Source organism: Mchenga conophoros, linkage group LG20 (assembly GCF_057382185.1).
Source record: "Mchenga conophoros isolate Kocher_MC1m ecotype Shallow Benthic linkage group LG20, M_conophoros_male_GT1.1, whole genome shotgun sequence".
NCBI classification, from domain to species: domain Eukaryota; kingdom Metazoa; phylum Chordata; class Actinopteri; order Cichliformes; family Cichlidae; genus Mchenga; species Mchenga conophoros.
The window spans coordinates 36,594,953-36,614,988 of NC_140545.1; the positions used below are offsets into that span (position 1 = coordinate 36,594,953).

Sequence of the window (20,036 nt, forward strand, 5' to 3'; positions counted from 1 at the left end):
AGAAGCCCGAGAGCCGGCGGAGGAGGACGTTCCCGGGGCGCAGGAGAGAAGGTGAGCGGGCTGCAGGTGTTTGTTTACGAGCCGCGGATTACTCCGGTCCCGGTTAGCGGTCTGAACCCGGGATGCTCCCCGGGACTGCGCGGAGCGTCCTGCGGCAGGAGGGGAGGGGGGGGGGTCGGTGATATTCCCGGTGCCACGCACGTGCAGCCGGTGACCGCGCACACGCTCCCGTGCGCGTGTGTTTACGTCTGTGCGTGCGTGCGGGTTGAGCGGAATGACCGAGCACCCGCACACGGTGACTAACGGTGAGTGACGCGTGTCAGCGGAGCGTCGATGTGTCGATCACGCGTGAATGAAAGCCTCAGAATCCTCGTGAGCTCGGACTCTCATGTTCACCTGCTTTGCTACAAAACGTTGAAATAAATGAATTATCTGATCGATCGATCGATGACAGTGAGCACTGACCGGGCTTCAGTCTGCTGGCTTCCATGATGACGGGCAGGTTTGAGGTTGTGGGACGGTTTCCTGGCGTGTCACGTGGTATAACCTTTACCTTACAGCAGGGGCGAGTCCACAGGGGCTAAGCCCCCCCCCCACAGAGGTGCTGGTGTTTATGATCGGGTTGTATTTGAGCCTGCAGGTGTTTCACAGCTCGCTGAGCTCGGCGTCCTGCTCTGTGGTCGTTTATGAGTGCAGAGAAATCTTAAACAGCTCAACTTGTCACATGATGGCCGTCGACCCTCTGCTGACGAACACGATGCGAGGGCGTGGGTTTGAAGGAGTGGCGAGGCAGTAAATTTTCATCTTATCTAACACAGCCGCACAACAGTTAGCTGATAGCAGGGCTGTGATTGGCTGGTTTTAAATCATGGAGGCGTTCCTGCGCTATGCTTTGACCGTGCTGATCCTCGTCACGCACACAGTTTGATGTTGCTGTGCAAATATTTCACTGATGTTTTATAATAGCTTGAAAGCATCCGAGCGCACAGGTGAAACATGCACCTGCACAGCTCTAACCAATCACATGGCTGCATGGAAACTGCGTTCAAACACGTGTGGTTAACATCTTATTAGCGGCGGTGACATCACTGCTGTCCTCACAGCAGAAGGACAGTCCAAAATATTCTGTCCCTTGACGACATGCTTCTTCTTCTTCCTGGCCAGAGTTCCTTCCCACTGTTGCCACGCGCTCGCTCACAGGCGCTCGCCTTTCTCTGGGTTACTGTTCGGCCGTTAGCTTGCAGCACCTCGAGGCGGCTGCGTTGTGATTTGAGACTATGTAAATAAATCTGAATATCATTTTCAGGACAGAGTGGGTCCGAGCACATCCTGCTGCTTCGCTGCGATGTGTGTGCATCGTGTTTAATATTTGTGCACCTGTACTCTGTCGGTGTTTTCGTCTAACGTCTCGCACAGATACAGAAAAAACGTTGAATACGTTTAAATCTGCAACACGCTGGGACTCGCCAAACGGGCATGTCCCCACCTGTGATCACGCTCACATGCTCAGTGTGGGCGTGTCTCTGTGACGAAGACATAAAGCCACACCCTGCTGCTCACACAGAGACCGCCTCTCTCTGCGTTTCCACTCTTCTTCTTCCAGGGTTCTAGTTTCTCTACTTTCAAAGACAAGACGAGACTTTCCTTCAGAGGTCGGAGGTCACGGCTGGATCGTTGATTCAGAGCCGCAGCCCTCGAGCTGATAAGAGTTCGCCGCCTTGCTCGAGAGCCCTTCAGCAGCAGGGTGGAAGGCTCTCTGAGAGCGAGGCTCCTCCAGCTGAAGGACGGGCTCTTTAAACTCTGCCTCCGGCCTCGAGTGGACTCCACGCTCCTTGTTGGCTCATCGTGTTCCTGATGACATGTCGGTCAGAGCGAATCGGCACGTGTCACGGTCACAAGGACGGATCACATAGATGCTGATGGGAGATTAGAAGATGGGAGTCCTTCTTCTTTGACGCTGCAGCTCAGAAACACCATTCAGATGGAATCAGCTGGTAGCGTCACGATCAGCTGTTGGACTGACCGACAGCCGCCTGAATCCATGGTGATGTCACAGCGTAGCTGTTGTGTCTACAGCAAGAGTAAAACACATGACAGCCACGAGCTATGATAGACCCGTTATTAATGATTAGTTGATTTATTCTGCAGGCGTGAGCACCTGTGCAGGGAGAAATGATGGCAGGACGCCACGATGGCGCTGGACGGGCCTATATTTTTAAAAGCTTTTTTTAACCTGGAAATGATGAGATGACAAAGATTCCTGGAGGAGGACGGCACGGAGAAAACACCGAAGCAGAGTCGTAACTCCTGCAGGCCGCAGCGCTCCTTTTCCCAATGTTTGGGATGGGCGGGGATACCGAAGACGGTAACATCCCAAACTATTGTCTTTAGCCAATCAGAGCAGACCGAGGTCTATATAAATGAAAATAAAGTAGAGGCGGGATCTGACCCGGGCCTGGTGAGCGTGAGCTTTCAGGTATGTGATGGGTCTCCATGACAACCGGAGTCCAGCTGTGCTGACACAGGCTCATAAATGCACGTGGCCGTGACGCAGCGACGTGTACGTTTCAGGGTGTTCCTGTAAAATCAAACGTCCCGCCCTCGCCGTGAAGGCAGACCTGATGAATCGCTGCAGGAGTCTGAATCCACACAAACACAGGAAACGCATCACACCCTCACAAGTCCAGACGCTAAACAAGCAATAACAGAAATCTATTGTCATCCTATTTGACAGGAAGATGTAAGTGTGTGCCGCGGGGCGGGGCTGTCCTTGGCTCCTCCTCCTCGTCTTGTCCATTTTCTGCTAGGGGACAGGAGGACGGGAGGAGCCTTCCCAGGATAAGTCCTTGTGTGAAGGCCTGATTAGATCCAAAATAACTGCACTTTTCCTTTGACCTGGCCATGAGCACAGCAGGAGGGCCGGGGGGGCAGCCTAATCCCCTTTTCCTCTTCATCCTCTTCCTCTCCCTTCTGGCTGGGCTGGGTCTATTTCTGGAGTCTGTGGTGCATCGTGGAAATGCTCTGAGCTCAGGAGAGATCGAGGTCTGCTCGCTGAGCATCTTTGAACAGCCAGAACAGAACATCGTGACCTCGTAGGGTCTTCACCCCCCTGTGAAGCGCATGTTGGTCACTGTTGCTGTGATTTTAAGCTGAGGCTACGTCCACACGTACACGGGTATTTTTGAAAACGGAGATTTTCCGTTTTCATTTTTTTAAATCCCGTCCACATGTAAACGCTAAAAATGAAATGTTGGCCAATCAGAAGTCTAGAAGCCTGGCAGGGAAAGACTAAACAGGGTTTTGTACCCTCACAAAACATGAAGTACTTCTGAAAGTTTGTGTTTTTCTGGAAAGGCAGATAATTTTGTGTTACTTCTCAGGTGCCTTCATCATTTCCAACGTTAATAACTTAAGACAGTATTTTGGACTCACAACTTAGGAAAGAACAAAGTGCATACAGCATGCATAAATCTAAACTTTAAATTAAAAAGTTAATCTATTCAAATATTTGGGTTGTGTCTGTTGAATGAAAGCTCACTCTGACGCCTCTGTCTGTGTAAATGGAGGGACAGTAAGTGTGTAAGAGCTGCAGACAGTCAGATTAACAGCAACAGTATTTTGTCTCTATCCACCATTGTAGAAATCTCATGTAAACAATAACGTGGCGCACAGCGTGACGTCAAAAACGGCGCACACCTTTGAGGTTGCGTGAATAAATCTGTTTTCCTCGTCCACACGTAAACGCAAAAACGGAGTTTTCAAAAATCTCAGTTTTCAGTGATGGAAAACGCCGTTTACGTGTGGACGAAAGGTGCAAACACAACAGGAACCTACGCAAAACAGCTGATTTACCAGAAAGCCCCGCCTCCAGCACCACACGTGTCCGTCTCTGTGGTCACACAGGAAGTGCTGCCATGTGATTACCTGAGATCTGCGTGGCCAGCGCCGCCTGCCGCCATGCTCCTGACTGTGGTTGGTTCTCAGCTGCTGGAACTGCAGAGTTCCTCCAGAGAGGCTCTGGGTTGTGTGCAGGTCCTGCTAGTAGAGACAGTGCTGAAGCTGCTGCTGCTCATAGAGTGTGCGTGTGTGTGTGTGTGTGTGTGTGCGTGTGCGTGTGCTTGTGCTTGTGTGTGTGTGTGTGTGCGTGTGCTTGTGTGTGTGTGTGTGTGTGTGCTTGTGCTTGTGTGTGTGTGTGTGTGTGCGTGTGTGTGTGTGTGTGTGTGCGTGTGCGTGTGTACGTGTGTGTGTGTGTGTGTGTGTGCGTGTGCTTGTGTGTGCGTGCGTGTGTGTGTGCGTGTGCGTGTGTGTGCGTGTGTGTGTGTGCGTGTGCATGTGCGTGTGTGCGTGTGTGCGTGCGTGTGTGTGTGCGCGTGTGTGTGTGTGTGTGTGCGTGTGTGTGCGTGTGCGTGTGCGTGTGCGTGCGTGTGTGTGTGTGTGTCTGTGTGTGTGCGTGTGTCTGTGTGTGTGTGTGTGTGTGTGTGTCTGTGTGTGTGTGCGTGTGCGTGTGCGTGTGTGCGTGTGCGTGTGTGCGTGAGTGTGTGTGTGCGTGTGTGTGCGTGTGCGTGTGTGTGTGTGTGTGTGTGTGTCTGTGTGTGTGCGTGTGCGCGCGTGTGTGTGTGTGCGTGTGCGTGAGTGTGTGTGTGTGTGTGCGTGTGCGTGTGCGTGTGCGCGTGTGTGTGTGTGTGTGTGTCTGTGTGTGTGCGTGTGCGCGCGTGTGTGTGTGTGCGTGTGCGTGTGCGTGTGTGCGTGAGTGTGTGTGTGTGTGTGCGTGTGTGTGTGTGTGTGTCTGTGTGTGTGTGTGTGTGTGTGTGTGTCTGTGTGTGTCTGTGTGTGTGCGTGTGCGCGCGCGCGTGTGTGTGCGTGTGCGTGTGCGTGTGTGCGTGAGTGTGTGTGTGCGTGTGTGTGTGTGTGTGTGTGTGCGTGTGCGCGTGTGTGTGTGTGTGTGTGTGTGTGTGTGTGCGCGCTCAGGTACAGTCTCTGACTCTGCAGCTGGTCCTAATGTTTCGGCTGTGTTCCCTCCCCTTTGCCTCGGTGCAGCGTCTGGTTGGTTAATGATGTTGTCGGTGTGATGTTTGTGCTGACTGGCGGTAAAACTAGCCTAATCCATCGGTGACCTTTGACCTGAGTAATCCGTGCTGTGGGGCTTGGACGGCCCCCTGCAGAAGATCGGGGTTAATCTGCGAGCGCGGGACAGATCTGGGCCGCCTGGACTAGGCCGGCTTAGATCGTCATTACCGGGCCTCAGCTCGCCGGATCGCTTCCTGATTGGCAGAGAGGGCAGAACGCTCGGGTCTCTGGTTGGTGTCTCGCCCCCTCTGCAGCGCCGGAGAAGAATTAGTGCTGTGTTATTAGCTGTTTACAGCAGCTCTGATGAGGCTCGCCGCTCAGCAGCGTTGGGATGAACTCGATGGCTGTTTGTCCGCCGCTCTGCGTCTTAGTGCTGTGGGATGATGGCGGGTAGGAGAGGACGGAGGACAGGACGGAGGACAGGACGGAGGGCTGCTTTAGTGTTTGAAGTAGTTTTTTCTGCTGCTTTAACAAAGATTATGATATTTTATTTAGTGCGCAGATCAGTGTTTTCCCGACGCTCAGCCGTGACGCTCACGTGGAACCGTGGAACGCTTAATCGCGGCGTCGGTGTTTGACCTTTATGAATGCTTCTCTTCTGTTCCAGGACAGCAGCTGGTGTGTTCTGGGTGGTGTAGCTGGTGTAGCAGACGGTGTATCTGTGGCATTTCAGCTGTCTTCCCATCCCAGTTTGTTCCTGTTGTATTTAAATCCAGCGGCACTGATGCTCACCGTCACACAGACCACTGACGAAACCAGCAGCTGACTGATTCCTGTAGTGGCGGTTATCTTCCTGTTTCCTTGTAGACGAGCGGATGATGTCGTCAGAGTTGAGACTTTACCCCCCCCTCGTATCATCAGAGCCGTTTGGTCCTGGAGTGTAAAGTCAGTCATCAGCATGCGTGTCGTGCAGGCTGATAGAGCAGAGAGGGGCATATCTTCTTTCCTTTCTCGGCTCTTGAAACAGGAAGTGCGAGCCTTGCTTCGTGCCGCGTGATTCGTGGAGTAAATAAATCCGCAGCGTGCGTTCCTGCTTCAGTAGTTTGGATTCAGTAATGGTCATGAATCCTGCCGCTGACACCGAGCGGCCCCGCCCACTCACTCTGCATGCACTGTGGAAGTTCAGTTTCCATGGTGACAGTTCAGAACACACTGTCAATCAAGGCACACTCACTCACTCACACATACACTCACACACTCACTCACACACACACACACTCACTCACTCACACACTCACTCACTCACACACTCACTCACTCACACACTCACTCACACACTCACTCACTCACTCACTCACACACACACTCACTCACTCACTCACACACTCACTCACTCACACACTCACTCACTCACTCACACATACACACACACTCACTCACACACACACACTCACTCACTCACTCACACACTCACTCACTCACTCACTCACTCACACATACACTCACTCACACATACACTCACTCACACACACACTCACTCACTCACTCACTCACTCACTCACTCACTCACTCACACTCACTCACTCACTCACTCACACATACACTCACACACTCACTCACACACACACTCAGACACTCACTCACTCACTCACACACACACACTCACTCACTCACTCACACACACACACACACTCACTCACTCACTCACACACACACTCACACACACACACTCACTCACTCACTCACTCACTCACTCACACACACACACACACACACACACACACACACACACACTCAGACACACACTCACACACACTCACTCACACACACACACACACACACACACACACACACACACACTCCTTCCTGTCCTGACCACGGTCACTGTGTGTCTGAGGTCGATCTGCTTCTACTTGGGCAAAAACCCAGAACCTGTTCAAATGGTCGTCATGTTTAGTGGGAGGAGTCATCTCTGTGAGGTCGTCGGTTCTCGTCTCCGTGGGAGACGGAGTTAAGGTGGTTTTAAGGGCGGAGGAGGTGGTTTGACACACGCTCTGCGTGCTTTGGGAAAAGGTCGGGTGAGGCTGATTGTTAACGTGGAAGAACAGAAGTCGCTAACGGCCTGACAGCAAAGCTGGTTAAAGGCCCGTTCGCCACAGCGGGAAATCTGCCGGCGAGTGACCTTTGACCTTTAGATGCAGATGTACAGCTGAGCCTGGTCCCGTGGAGGTCTGAGCTCTGCACAGCTACGTGGTTGAGTTTGTGTTTGTGATGGACCAGTTTGTGTCTGAGTGTGTTGCTGGGTCTGGTGCTGGGATGTCCTGCTTGGAGACTGAGCGTCTCTGATAAACCTGCTGCATGAGGGATGATGATGTGATTCTTCCTCGTTGGTGTCGGACCTTCTTCTCTTTGATGAAAGCCCAGTCTGGATGACCACATGTTTGTGTCTGTTTGTGACTGCCCTGGTTGTATTTAATTATGGAGGTAAGGTGGTGTAACAGTGTGCAGGTGTGATCGGGGCGAAGCTTCTGTTTTCTAAGCAGGGGTCTTGTTGTGGTCGCTCTCTGACCGTCTCCACTGCCTCAGCATGCAAGCGTCAGATCCAGGGGAGTTTGCAGAGCTAGGATGGTGGTGGTGTTTTGAAATGTTGTAGGTGGCTGACTTTGTACTGCTAACAGTGGGTCTGAGTGGGGCTCCTTCTTTGTGGAGTATATAGAGGGTATAACGCCCCCTGGGTACAGGCGGTGGTATGTAGTAGGGCTGGGCGATATGACCCAAAATTCATATCTCGATATTTTTTAGCTGGATGGCGATATAAGATATATATCTCGATTTTTTTTTTTAAAGCCATAAGTTAAGAACAAAAAGAGAGTTCTTAGTCACACTGTGTCCCAGATGTCACACGGGCACTTTTATTTACATACAGCGTAGATGTACACGAAGAAATTACTCAAAAATAAATTATCAGCATTTATTAAATAATCATGGTCCATAAATAAAAGAAAACAATCTTGTTTTTGTGCATAACAAAAAGCTCACAATTGTGCAGTCAATATGTAAACTAATAGACGCTGAGCATAATAACAAAGAGACAGATTTCACAGCTGCACCACGTCTCTGAACAGGTGCCATTTGTGCTCCTTATACACACACAGTACGGTAATATTACGTTGAAGCACAGCACGTATCACTCCGCGAGGCTCCTCCCCGGTAGCCGTAATCCTCCGACAATCCATCAAGCGGTGCAGCTCCGTAGCTTAGCAAAGTCATATTAAAACATTTGACAGATTGCTGAGCGCTGTGTACCACATAAAATCGGTTCGCGGTCAGTAAGCACAACCAGAATTCATACATAAGGCGCACTGTCGAGTTTTGAGAAAATGAAAGGATTTTAGGCCGTGCAGCTCCTCCGGGCTGCATGTCGTTAGCGCGGTTAGCTCGTTAGCACGGTTAGCTCGCTAACACGTTGACGCCGTCCAGCCCCACGGACGGTAACTCGCTAACGGAGATTTTCCGCTTTCATCTTGTCATTGCCTGCAGGTGAAGCTATGGGGGAGGGGGAGTTGTGTTCAGTGAAGGAGAGGCGAGGCCGAGTAACGCAGTGTAGAGACAAAAGTGGACGAAAGAGAGGCAAACCTGCGGCTCCACAAGTATAATTATAATGTAACATAGACTATATCGATATAAACGATATTGTCACATCTTATATCTCGTATGAAAATATATCGATATTTTTAAAAAACTCAATATATCGCCCAGCCCTAGTATGTAGGGCGGAGAGTGTCAGAATCCTTCTTAAGTTGTTCCAGGGAACTGATGACCTTCTTTTTGTAGCTGCTTTCACTTTGAGGCTTCATAGGTGTTGTTGTCGTGACAACAACGTGGCGGCCTCCTTTTCTTCATTGTGAGGTTCGACAGAGGAGCTTTTGCACCGGAGAGGTGTGGCTGATGCTTTCATGTGGTTCTGCTTCAGGTCGTTTCCTTGTGTCTGTGACGAGCTCCACTGTCAGCAACTCCAGTCCTTCAGCACCTTTGATGTAACTACACAATATGACTCCTTATCTGACGTCTACTTCATGTTTTTATCTGAGAAGCTGGAGCGAGTTTTCATGGCTAGTTTTTTACCTTCGGCTCAGTAGAATAACGGCAGACTGAAACCATCACCGGGGTCATCCTCCCGAACTCAGCGAAGGTCAGCAGCTGCTCATCGATTATCCCGGCGTGTGTGAGGGTTTTATAAGCTGACAGACAGGAAACAGACATACATGCACTGCCTCTGTGCTACCTCTGCTTCATTACAGTGTGTACATGTTCATGAACACACACACACACACACACACACACACACACACACACACACACACACACCTCCTCCTCAAGGCTGGTTTTCTGAGCGATCAATATTCTGCAGTGGAGCAGCCGGCCTGCACCCTGCTTGTGTGCGTGTGTGTGTTGCTTCTTATCAGTATCTTCCCCTCTCCCTCTGTTCAGAGGTGATCCTCTTCCCTCCGGCCGTCATCGATCTTGGGATGCTGCTGGACTGGATGCTGAGCATCGGTCGGTTTTTCCGCCACGTGTCCGTCCAGCCGACGTTTAAACGTGGCTCCCGTCACTTCCTGTATGCTCCTCTTCGGTGGTTAGGCGTTGCATCCTTTGCTCGGTCCCAGGAGGCGGTGAGATGTCTGTGGTGATTACGGTGACGCTGCCGTGCACCTTCGGCACCGCGGCCTCTTCAGTGCACTGATTTTCACCGCGACCGCTCAATCGAGACGATGACTCACTGAAAGCAGCTTTCAGCACACAAACGGAGCCGAGCTCTTTGTGTCTGAGTGGGTTTCATTTATCCTGCTGCAGGCGGGATGTTCTCCTGCTGTTCTGACTAAAACCGACGGGTTTAATGTGTTACGGTTCTCTGCTGGGCACATGCACACCTCTGCCAAAGCTGAGACGTCCCTCCTGAAGGACGCGGCCATCATGACGTCACCTGCTGGGTCGTGGCGTCTGAAGCTGCGTGTTTTCGTCATGACCGTCGTGGTCCATCCACTCATATGGATGGACCGCTCATCCGTCCATCAATCCAATCCTCCACCCATAGATCCATCTATCATCCACCCATCCGTTGGGATTGATGAGGACAGTTGAATCTGCCGTGTCCAGAGTGGAGCGGTTGTAGCTACTAAATGAAAGGATTTGTTTTTAAATGATTCTATTTTTTTCCTTTGTGTCAGAAATGGATTACAGCATGTTCACATCATTAAAACCCAAATCTAGACAAACTGGTGACTCCAGCAATCAACTTCTGAGCAAATATCTGGTTAGTAGATGTGGAATATTTTGTATATTTCACAACGATGAGGAAGTAAGACTAAAATCAAAGCTTCTGGTGTTACAACAGACACGCTCTTTCTTTGTCCTCGCCCACAGTGAGCCACTTCCTGTTCACGCTGGAGGAGACAACCAGGGAAAATACAGCTGCTCCATCACTCGTAGATAAACTGGCACGTGTTTAAAAGTTCAGCACGTTTCGATGTTTCTGTTAATGAACAGTAACGTTAAAAACCAAACTGAGGTGGTGGTGTAACCACTCGGTTCACCAACACATGCTCATAAAGTAAAATGTCAGCACGAGCTGCAGAGTGAAGATCCCTGTAGTGGTGATGGTGATGATGAAGGGAGTAGATGATGACCAGTAGTTTCAGGCTCGTTTCTTAAATTTATGGAATCAGAATTTTATCAAATCAGCATCATTAGAACAGACATCAGTTTCTGTGGAAACCACAGACATGACAGTGAGGGGGAGGAGGTGGGGGCAGGATGAAAACGTGAAATCTGTGGAGGTGGGGGAGGTGGTAATGGAGAGTTGATGGAGGAGGAGCTGGCAGGATGGGGCAGCAGGAGGAGATGGGTAAAGGGATGGGGGGAGGGAGGCAGCAATAGGGGGAGATACATGGGGGGCTTGAAGGTCCGGCTCTGCAGCACCGCGGCCTCTAAAACAAAGAGAACAAAGAACGAGGCGCACCGCCCTCCTCCGCCCCTCCGTGTGAGGCGAGAGACGTCCACCTTAATTGATTTTCTTAATGAAATTCATGTCGGCCGCTCCGCCAGGAGAGAGGCGCAGTTTGTGTACCAAACATGATGTGCACTGACAGGAACAAGCCGTGTCTCCTTTCAAAATAAAATGTGCAGCAGCTCTTTTTGTGTTTGACAGATTTAACATCGTTAATAATCATCACAGTAGCTTTAGAACTGTTTCGACTCCACATCCACACATTTTGCTTCCAGGAGTTTGGACGAGGGCGTGCCCAGTAACATCCAATCAAAATCCTAGAATCTCACTGTGCACCAAACCTGAAGCTCCGCCTTCTTGCACGGTCCAGAGCTCAGCAGCCGAGGTGAGGCGGAGCTCTTCACGACCCGATCCCGATCGAACTTCCATCCACCGAGGTCAACATCGTCATTTACTGGTGGAAAACTGACAAGAAGCCATTTGACTTCTGACCTCTCCTTCGAGGTTAAGGATAACGGTTTCTTACTGCAATTGTTTGAGAGCATCCAGGGATGATACTGTTTAATTATGTAATCTGATTACATGCAAAGCAATTATTTTATTTGGAGAACAAACTTTTTTTCCTTGATGTTACGAAACGACTGAAATGAATTCAGTACGAGAGACGTTTTCATCCACATGAATAATAAAAAGATGAAGGATGTTTGGTGATTGGCTCTCAGGTAGGTGTGGTTTCTTAAAGTGACCCTGGTCCCCTCGGGTCATGAGCCGGGTCAGCGGCTCACAGTAATCCAATGATTCTCCATCACTTCCTGTCTGTGTTTCCAGCGTCAGACAGGACACGATCCGCCGCTTCATCACAAACGCTCCTGTTCTCTGTCTTCCTCATAGTGAAGCTCCATGAAAGACGGTTCAGGGAACTTTTACGGCTGCCCCCTCGCGATGTTGGCGCAGCCAGACGGACGGCTTATCGTCCTGACTTTGTGTTACATAAGCTGCCCACTACCTGAATTAATAAGCTCAAGTCCTCCATCTGAAGACATGCTTCTTTTAATTAAGTGTGTTTGAGCCGCCTGTGTCAGGCCTCGGGGCAGGCGTGGATCCTTAACAGGAGCACGGCGCCGCAAATGTGTGGGGAACATTTGAATGATTCAGTTTTCATTAAAAACAGATGTGCACTTGTTATCCAGATGTTCTTGTCACGTGTCTGTTGCAGTGGAGTGTGTTCGTGTTAACACGGACGGTGTGAGTCCCTCAACACTCAGATTATCCGTTTTTTCAGCTCGTGGATCTCTGTGATGTCACATAGACCTGATCAGGTCGGCTTGTGCCTGTGAATGTAGCTCGTAGTAACAAACTGCTTTGATTGGTTAATAAAAGCAGATTTACCGAGTCAGGGACAGAAGCCACGCCCACCTGCTGTTCAAACCTTCTGTTTACAGCCAATCAGTGAAAAGTGTGACTGATTAACAGCAGAGTAATCATAGGCACAGCGTCACCACATGTTTAATCCTTTGTTTACTCCTGTATCACGGGTCAGGTAACCTTCACTCCCATTGGTAGTTCAGGTGGCCACACCCACTGTGCACCCTGCTCTCTGGTCGCTCCGATTTCTTTGTTTTGTGGTTGGCTGTCAGTGAGCCTGTGTCGGATGAACACCGTCTGTGATGCAGGAAGCTCCTTCTGTTTCCTTAACCGTGAAACGTGCTGTATGAAGTGAGCCGGACACGTTTGGCGGCGGCTGCTGCTCAGGAACCGTGTGACTGATGAGACACGCGTGTGCCTCAGGGCCTCCACAGACCTTATCAGTTTGTCAGAGTACACACTGAGACATTAATCTCTAATTTAGGATAATCAGGTGTTTGTCTAAGCTCAGTTTACAGTCTCAGGTTAATGTCAGTTAATGAAACGAGCCTTTATGAAATCACCAGGTTTATTATTCGATTGTTGAACTGTAGTATAAACATTCCCACGGTGGCCGATTTACGATGCGCCCTGCTGTTCCCCGTACGCTCGGCCGTTGGGTGTGAGTGGGTGATGGATGCTGGCAGCCGGCTTCAGCAGCTCCGCCTGTCAAGAGGTTCCTGCCGCAGGTGACATCCAGGTGAAAGACCGTCAGGTCTAACGTGGAGGGTCAGGTTACGAGTACGTCTTCTCTACGTGTCCTCGGCAAGTGAGCGGCGAGGCGTTTGATGAGGTCATCATGGCCACAGCACAGTCATTATCCGATGGAGCTGGAGCTACAACACTTCTGTTTAAACACCTTTAATGCACATAGTGGTGTTTTTGGAACAGCTTGGTGCTCTCCTGGTGCAGCAGCACCCTAACCCTGACCCCAGACCAGCCGTCGTCTTTAACCTTAACTGTCCAATCAGATCGTCACATCCAAACCTTGCAGTTTTTCCACCTACAATCATCATAAACTACAATTACTTATTTATATGTAATATAAATGTAACTTACATCGTCGTTCCGCGCTCTCTTTCTGCTGTTTGTTGCTGACTGGCTAATGATCATTTGGTACATGAAACCTGAGCACAGCCAGAGAGTGTGGCAGTAACAAACATCTGTGCTGATTCTCGTTAGGTTTCTAAATAAAACCTGCATCCGTCTTCGTGTCTGTCTGAAAGGGCCAAATGTTTGGGAAGACAGAGATTCCTGAAAGCAGGGATGTGCTGGGAACAGAGGAGATGAGCTCCGACAGGACGAGGCCTTTTCTTCCGTTTGTCCGGTGGCTAACTCGATTAGCTTAGCAAAGGCTTCGGAGCAGATCCGGCTGCTCTGCTCTGGAAACACACACACGAAAACCAGCCATCTGAGCACTTCTACACACACACAGTAATGTGTGGCTGGTGCAACTCTGGTTTCTAATTTTACTCCCACAGTGAAGCAGGCTGCTGTGGGTGATGGTTTCCAGAGTTCAGGGAGGAAGTGGACAAAAGAGACTCAGGACCCTGAAGGGAAACACAGAGATCCAGTTTATAACACGGGCTCCATCACGTCACCTGCTGGAACATCGTGGCGGTCAAGTGAGATTTTGTAGTTTTTCTTCTGGAAGTTGTAGTTCAGACACCTGCAGTCCCGTTACCGAGGAGTGTGAGGAATGTTTGCTCTCTCTGAGGTGGAGGAATGGGAATAGTGAGATCATTTGTTGGTCTGTAATGCTGGAACAAACAGAGAAGTCAATAATAAAGTCAATTCAAGTAGTCACAAATACCACAGAAGAAGAAGAACAGGAAGAGACGCTGTTACAGGGCCTTCTCCATACTCAGGCTAACGTTGGTCTAACCGTCAAACCTGAAACCATCAGCACGAACACAAAGTGCAGCAGGTGACCTGAACAGGTGACAGGTCAGCTGTCAACAAAGTCTCAGCAGTTTCCTGCTTTTTCCACGAACAGCAGAACATCCTGATGGTTGCTGTGGCAGCGCTAACGATGAAGAAGAAGGCCTCTCAGCTTCAGGATATGGGAAGAGTGAAGAATGTGTTTCAAATGGGTCTTAGATGCTGGTTTGGTGTAAAATCGAGGCTGACTGGCTGACCTGCTGCGCTCTGCAGAGGTCGTGTCGTGTGCTGCCGTCACTGTTCCCTTCGTGCAGACACAAAGACGTGGTTAGCATTGTTGGGACGAGCACACGGACAGAAACAGATGAGAAGCAGCGCGGTTGCTGGGCGACAGCTGGACGCTCGGCTTGGTTTACAGGAGGAAATATTTCAGGATGCAGTAATTTATTTTCCACTAACTGATCTCTGCAGGGACAAGGAAGGGCTGTGGGTCGAGAAACCCGGAGCCTCAGAAAGAACGATTTACACCACATCTTCCTCATTTGCTCCTCCTCACCACCCACTGCTCCCTCTTCTTTCAAACCTTCACATGCTCCTCTCACCCTCCTCATCCTCACATCCTTCACAGCTTCAGCTGCTCTCGTCTCCGAAACGTCTCATTTTAATCTCCTCTGTCCAATTCGTTCTCCAAAGCTCACCTCCTTCCTCTCCACTTTCTCCTCCTCTTCGTCTTCCGTTACTCGGAGTTAATCTCTCGTTTCCTGCCATCTGTAACGACCCACGGAGGTGTTTCTGATGGGACGTGTTGGTCAGTTTTTAGTTTGCATCCTTACTTTAAACCACAGGTGTGCTTGACTGCTGTGGAGCAATCATGCTTCCTCCTCCTCTTCCTCAGTTTCTCTAAGCCGCCTCCGTTGTTCTTTGGTGGAAGTTAAGGTTCTCACTGCTTCTCTCACTCTTCTCCTTTCCTGTTAAAAATAGACAATAGAGGAAGGAGGCTGTTAATTATTCATCTGAGGTGCACTATACTGTTTTTACACCTCTCATAATCTTCAGTCCTCCTCGTCATCATCGCCATGTTGAGTCTGGGCTCAATTTGGTTTTTCTGAACATTTTTTGTTCAACGTCTCTCGTAGTGATGGAGAATCATTGGATTACTTTATTCTGTGTGGGATGGTTTGTAGCTCATCCATGTTGGTCATTAACCAGCTAGCCCTAAAACAGAGAGTTAAGGGTCGGATCTGATCCTGAAAACCATCAATTCTCTATAATTTGAAGGTCTTAATGAGACTGACGCAGTTATTCTTGCGGGTCAAACAGCTAAAGTTAGCTACTTGTGTTAGCTTACCTGCTGTAGCGTTAATGAGCAGGCTAAGGCTAGCATATGAAATGAAGTGATATGATGTGGTGGAAAAAAGTCTTTGACCAAATTTGACTTTAGTGTCTTTTTATCTGTGTAAGAAAACAGTGCTACAGTGCTTGCTGCTATTAGCTAAAATTAGCTTATAACAGTGAATGGAGTGGCCCTCCGTGAGTCAGGTCTCCAGTGGCTAATTTTAGCTAGCTTCTATGCTAATGTAGACAAATTGCTACCTGCCTAACTTGGCAGCTAGCTGGCTAACTGTACTGTGCTCTCTGTCTCAACCCTGTGTAAAGCCTCTTTAGCTGTTAGCTTGTGTGGAGTGTTGGACTGTGTGTGAGTCGGTGTTTTGCTGGGAGCCAGTGGGTGGTGGCGTTAGCATTGAGGCACTCGGATCATAAACGTCTGATCTGTTTAATGTTAACATAGTAAATATGACAGATTTGTTAAAAAGCAGACAGAAGGAAAGGCAGATGTCGGTCTGAGCATGGACACAGAGGTTAAAGTGTGTTATTGAGTTTGTGCGATGGCTCCAAACCCTGTTTCAGTGTATCTATCAGGCAGGAGCGCTCGAGTTCATTTGTATGGAAATGAGGACGTCTCATTACTGAGAACATTAATAAACAACACACACACAAGGAGAAGAAGCAGTTCGAGTTAGATACAAACTTGTACTGTTAATAGTGATTTCCAGTGTGAGCAACAACAACAAAAACTACACAAATCCACGTTAGCGTTAGGCTGCTGACGTCATAGATGCAGGATCACGACCTTCAGCCAAAGGCAGGAGTTGTAGCCCTCACACAGGACACGGATTTTTACTTCCATGATTTTGTTGGATTTGCTGACGGGAGGAGAAATCTGGAGCGACCTTTAACCTTTCAAAGACGCCGCACTGTGATTGTTCCATCTTTAATTAAAATGCTCCAAAAAGCTTCAACAGCACAAACGCGGTCCACAGGTCCAGCTTAGCCTAGCAGCTACCTGTGTCACCACAGGGGGCCACGCCCCTTATCTTGTCAGCAGGTGAGTTATGTTAGCATTCTGCTCTCGTACAGGTGAAGGCAGGAAATGATCTATAGAAACAGTTTGTACTGTAAACATTGAACATGGGACTGACTCAGTGCTGCCTCTGCTGGCTGTCAGAGGAACTGTAGGTTTGGGTGCTTTTATACTGGCTTCATTCTTTTGCTGCTTGATGACACACAGAGAGTCAGAGACACAACTTCCTGTCTGTGCACATCGCCCAGATCCTGAGGAAAGCTGGACGTGTATAAAGGTCCTGTGGGAGGAGCTGAACTGTCAGTCACCTGAGAGCTCAGTGACATCAGCAGAGCGAGCCTTCTTGTATGTGTGTCAGTGGCGTGCAGGGACTTCCCCCTGTGTAGCTGGGCTGCTTCCAGTGAGCGTGTGCAGTCATGGCGTCTGCGGTGAGGATGCTAATCCAGCACGACGAGCCCGGGGAAACTCCTCCTCCGAGAGCTGTCGTTAACAGACAGATGTGGGTCGGTGCTGCCACACAGACTCATGCAGGAGCTGCAGCGGTCGCACAGACTGCATCTTTAAATGGAAACCCTGGATTCCCCTGCAGTGTTTCACCGTTTTATTTCATTATGCAGCCGCAGCACAAAGTGCATCAGCTTTATTTCCTCTAATGCTCTGATTTAGCTCCAAAAGCCCAGATACACGCTCACCGCTGCTTCTTGGCCCTCATCATCTTATCAACAGCGGCTCTGTGAGTGAGGAGAGCACCGTGACCTCTTAAAGTTTCATTTCCACTCAGGTGAATATTAAATACAAGCCCACTAATATTTATTGAAGCCCTTTTTGCTTCATTCATCCTGAGTGCGTGAAAGCTTTTGCATTTTCTGTGCGAAGCAGCTGAGATTGATTCCTTAGATCTAAACATCTCAGTTTAAACTCTGCCTGCACCTCGACCTGCCTTCTGTGGGAACACTTTAGAGCAGTCAATGCTAACCGCGTCACGTGAATCAATGCAGAGACAGAACTACATTTATATGAATGCATCTATGTTTTAGCAGCACGCAGGAATAACCCGTGTGTTTGTGCGTTTGCATCTGTGTTGTTGGCTTTACGTCATTCGTGTTCTGCTGTCTCGTTATTAGCTCAACATTTTATGCATCGTGTTCCTGCTCCGAGTTTTGATGTCACTGCGATGTTTCTGAGGTCTCTGCTCCTCGCCTCAGTTTGTAGAACATCAACCTTCTTGGCTCGTTGTCTGTCGTCTCCTTGAATATGTCCGTAACAAGCAAAGGCGGTCGTAGTGCCTGAGATCTAATTATGGAAAACGCCGGGATGCTGATTCCAGCTTTGCACGTGTGTTTGATGGCTGGGACACAGTCAGGAGTAGCTTCGCTGCTGACAGGCAAAGCTAATAATCATCTCATTAAAATATAACGAGACTCGAACCGCCTCACATAACGTGGCACTGTGTGGGCACGCGCTCGCTGTTTGGATCCCAATAAATCTGACTTTCATGTCGGGCTCGGAGCGTGAAAGCATTTGTAAGCGTGGGTAGAAACGCCTCAGCGTCACCACCCAGCGAGGTGGTCATAACCTGGTAGCTCATGCTTCCACCTGTCCGCTGTCTAACAGCACGTTAGGGCAGGAGTCTCCATCCTCCAGCTCTTCTGGAAGCAGCCCCTGGCTCTGCTTCTGGTCTCCTTCCAAGAACCTCCCAGAAACACCTCACCTGGGAGCTATCAGCGTGGAAACATCTCAGCTGCCTCCCTTCAGTGTGGGTGAGCTCCTCCTGAGCGGCCGAGCTTGAAGGCCGACCCGGACGCTCTCAGAGGAAGCTCGTTTGTGCTCCTCGTATACGCGATCTCATCCTCTCAGCCCCACAGCTCGTGGTCATGGGTGAAGGGGAGGAGGAGGAGCTGAGGGTCTGCGCCAAGCCCAAGGATAAGATAAAGAAGGATTATTTTGATCTGTGACTGTTGTTTTTTTTGTGGGAAAAGTCGAGTGGAGACCAATTTTAAACAACATCACTTTAACCCTTTATGACAGGTCGGAGCGGGCGCGCTCTAAGTATTTTTAAATCCCGGCAGCTCTGCAACCACGTGAGCTAGCGCAATAATTTTTGCATATGAAACCGGAGGAGTTGTACTTACACCTGATGCCATCAGCTTGTCCTCGGTCACGGTTTCCTTCCACATGTAGCTTTGCAAAAACTGCATAAAAAGCACTTGCAGCAACAAAAACATAATATTCCAGAAACATGTTTGCTGATCTGATCAGCTGTTCGTAACACTTCCTACATTGGAACAGACGTCAGCGCGAACTATCGCACGTCCGCCGTTACCTGCCCGAAACCGGAAGTGACGTCATTTTCACGGGAAATTTAGTGTTTTCCTACAGAGATATGCTGGTGTTTTTAGAAGTTTATTCCGCTTTTTTGCAATTTACGGAGTTACTATGGACCTAATGCAGACATATTATTAACATCTGGGATGTAATGGTTGTATTGATGTATAGCAACTTGAAATGCTCTGAAAAACGGCACTACAGCCTGTAAAAATACAAAGATAAGCTCTGGCGGACTTTGGTAGGTCTTAAAGGCTTGATGTCCAAAGACACGGTCTGTGACCATTTTAAAAAATCAGAATAAGCAGGATTGTAATATTAATAATAGTTTAATGAGATCTGCTGTGTTTCCCAGCGTTCTCCGCCTGAGCCGAGGAGTATTTGAGTATTTGAGGTGGAGGAAAAACAGCTCAGAGAAACGTCGGCATGCCGCTGGTGCTGCTGGCGAGGCCTGCAGGTGCTGCTCGTGTTGTTTGATTTGGCGTCTCGCTCTCGCCTCCTGCTCGCTGTTTGCTCTGATGTTTGGGTTAAACCGCGGGAGCGGGCGTCATGGTGGATCCCACGGATGCCCACATCGACAAAGAGGCAAATAAAGAGATTAAAAACGGTTTCAAACGGCAGGTAAACACAGTTTGATTCATCCAGGTGACTTTAAACAGGCATGCAGAGTGCTGTGGGTTGTCAGCAGGGAGGCGGAGCAGCTCATTGGCGAGGTGTGTGTGCTTGTGGAGATCACAGACGTGACTCGTGACACACGTCCTGCTTGGGGGCTGTTTCTTGTTTTTCTCTAATAAATCTTTAGATTGGTTTGTGTCACTAACGATGCATCGTCGGCTGAGAGGGAACGTGTGTGATCCTCGTCTATTTCCATCTTTCATCCGTTACAGAAGACGCCAAGAATATTTGTTGATGTGGAGATGGACCGAAACCTGCCTGCTTGTTCCTGGATCTCAGATTCAGTTTCTCTGATGATGTGTCAATTTAAAGTAAAAGGGAAACACAAAGTGACGCGTGTCATTTACTCAGAGCTCGTTCGTCATGAAGCTTGAA

At 49.3% G+C, this 20,036-nt stretch overlaps 1 protein-coding gene across 4 annotated transcripts in view; it reads left to right on the plus strand.

The window, feature by feature from the left end:
- The window catches only part of LOC146551363 (nucleolar protein 4-like), a 112,500-nt gene that overhangs the window by 46,130 nt on the left and 46,334 nt on the right, over window positions 1-20,036 (plus strand). The window contains exon 1 of one of the 4 annotated variants that reach the window (XM_085260151.1): window positions 1-51. This exon is cut by the window's left edge and continues 400 nt beyond it. The exons of 2 other annotated variants lie outside the window; for them this stretch is intronic. The gene's annotated coding sequence lies outside the window, so the exon portion shown is untranslated. Of the gene's footprint in view, window positions 52-15,216; window positions 16,686-20,036 lie in introns of those variants that run through there. One more of the 4 variants, XM_085260152.1, reaches the window with a different exon arrangement.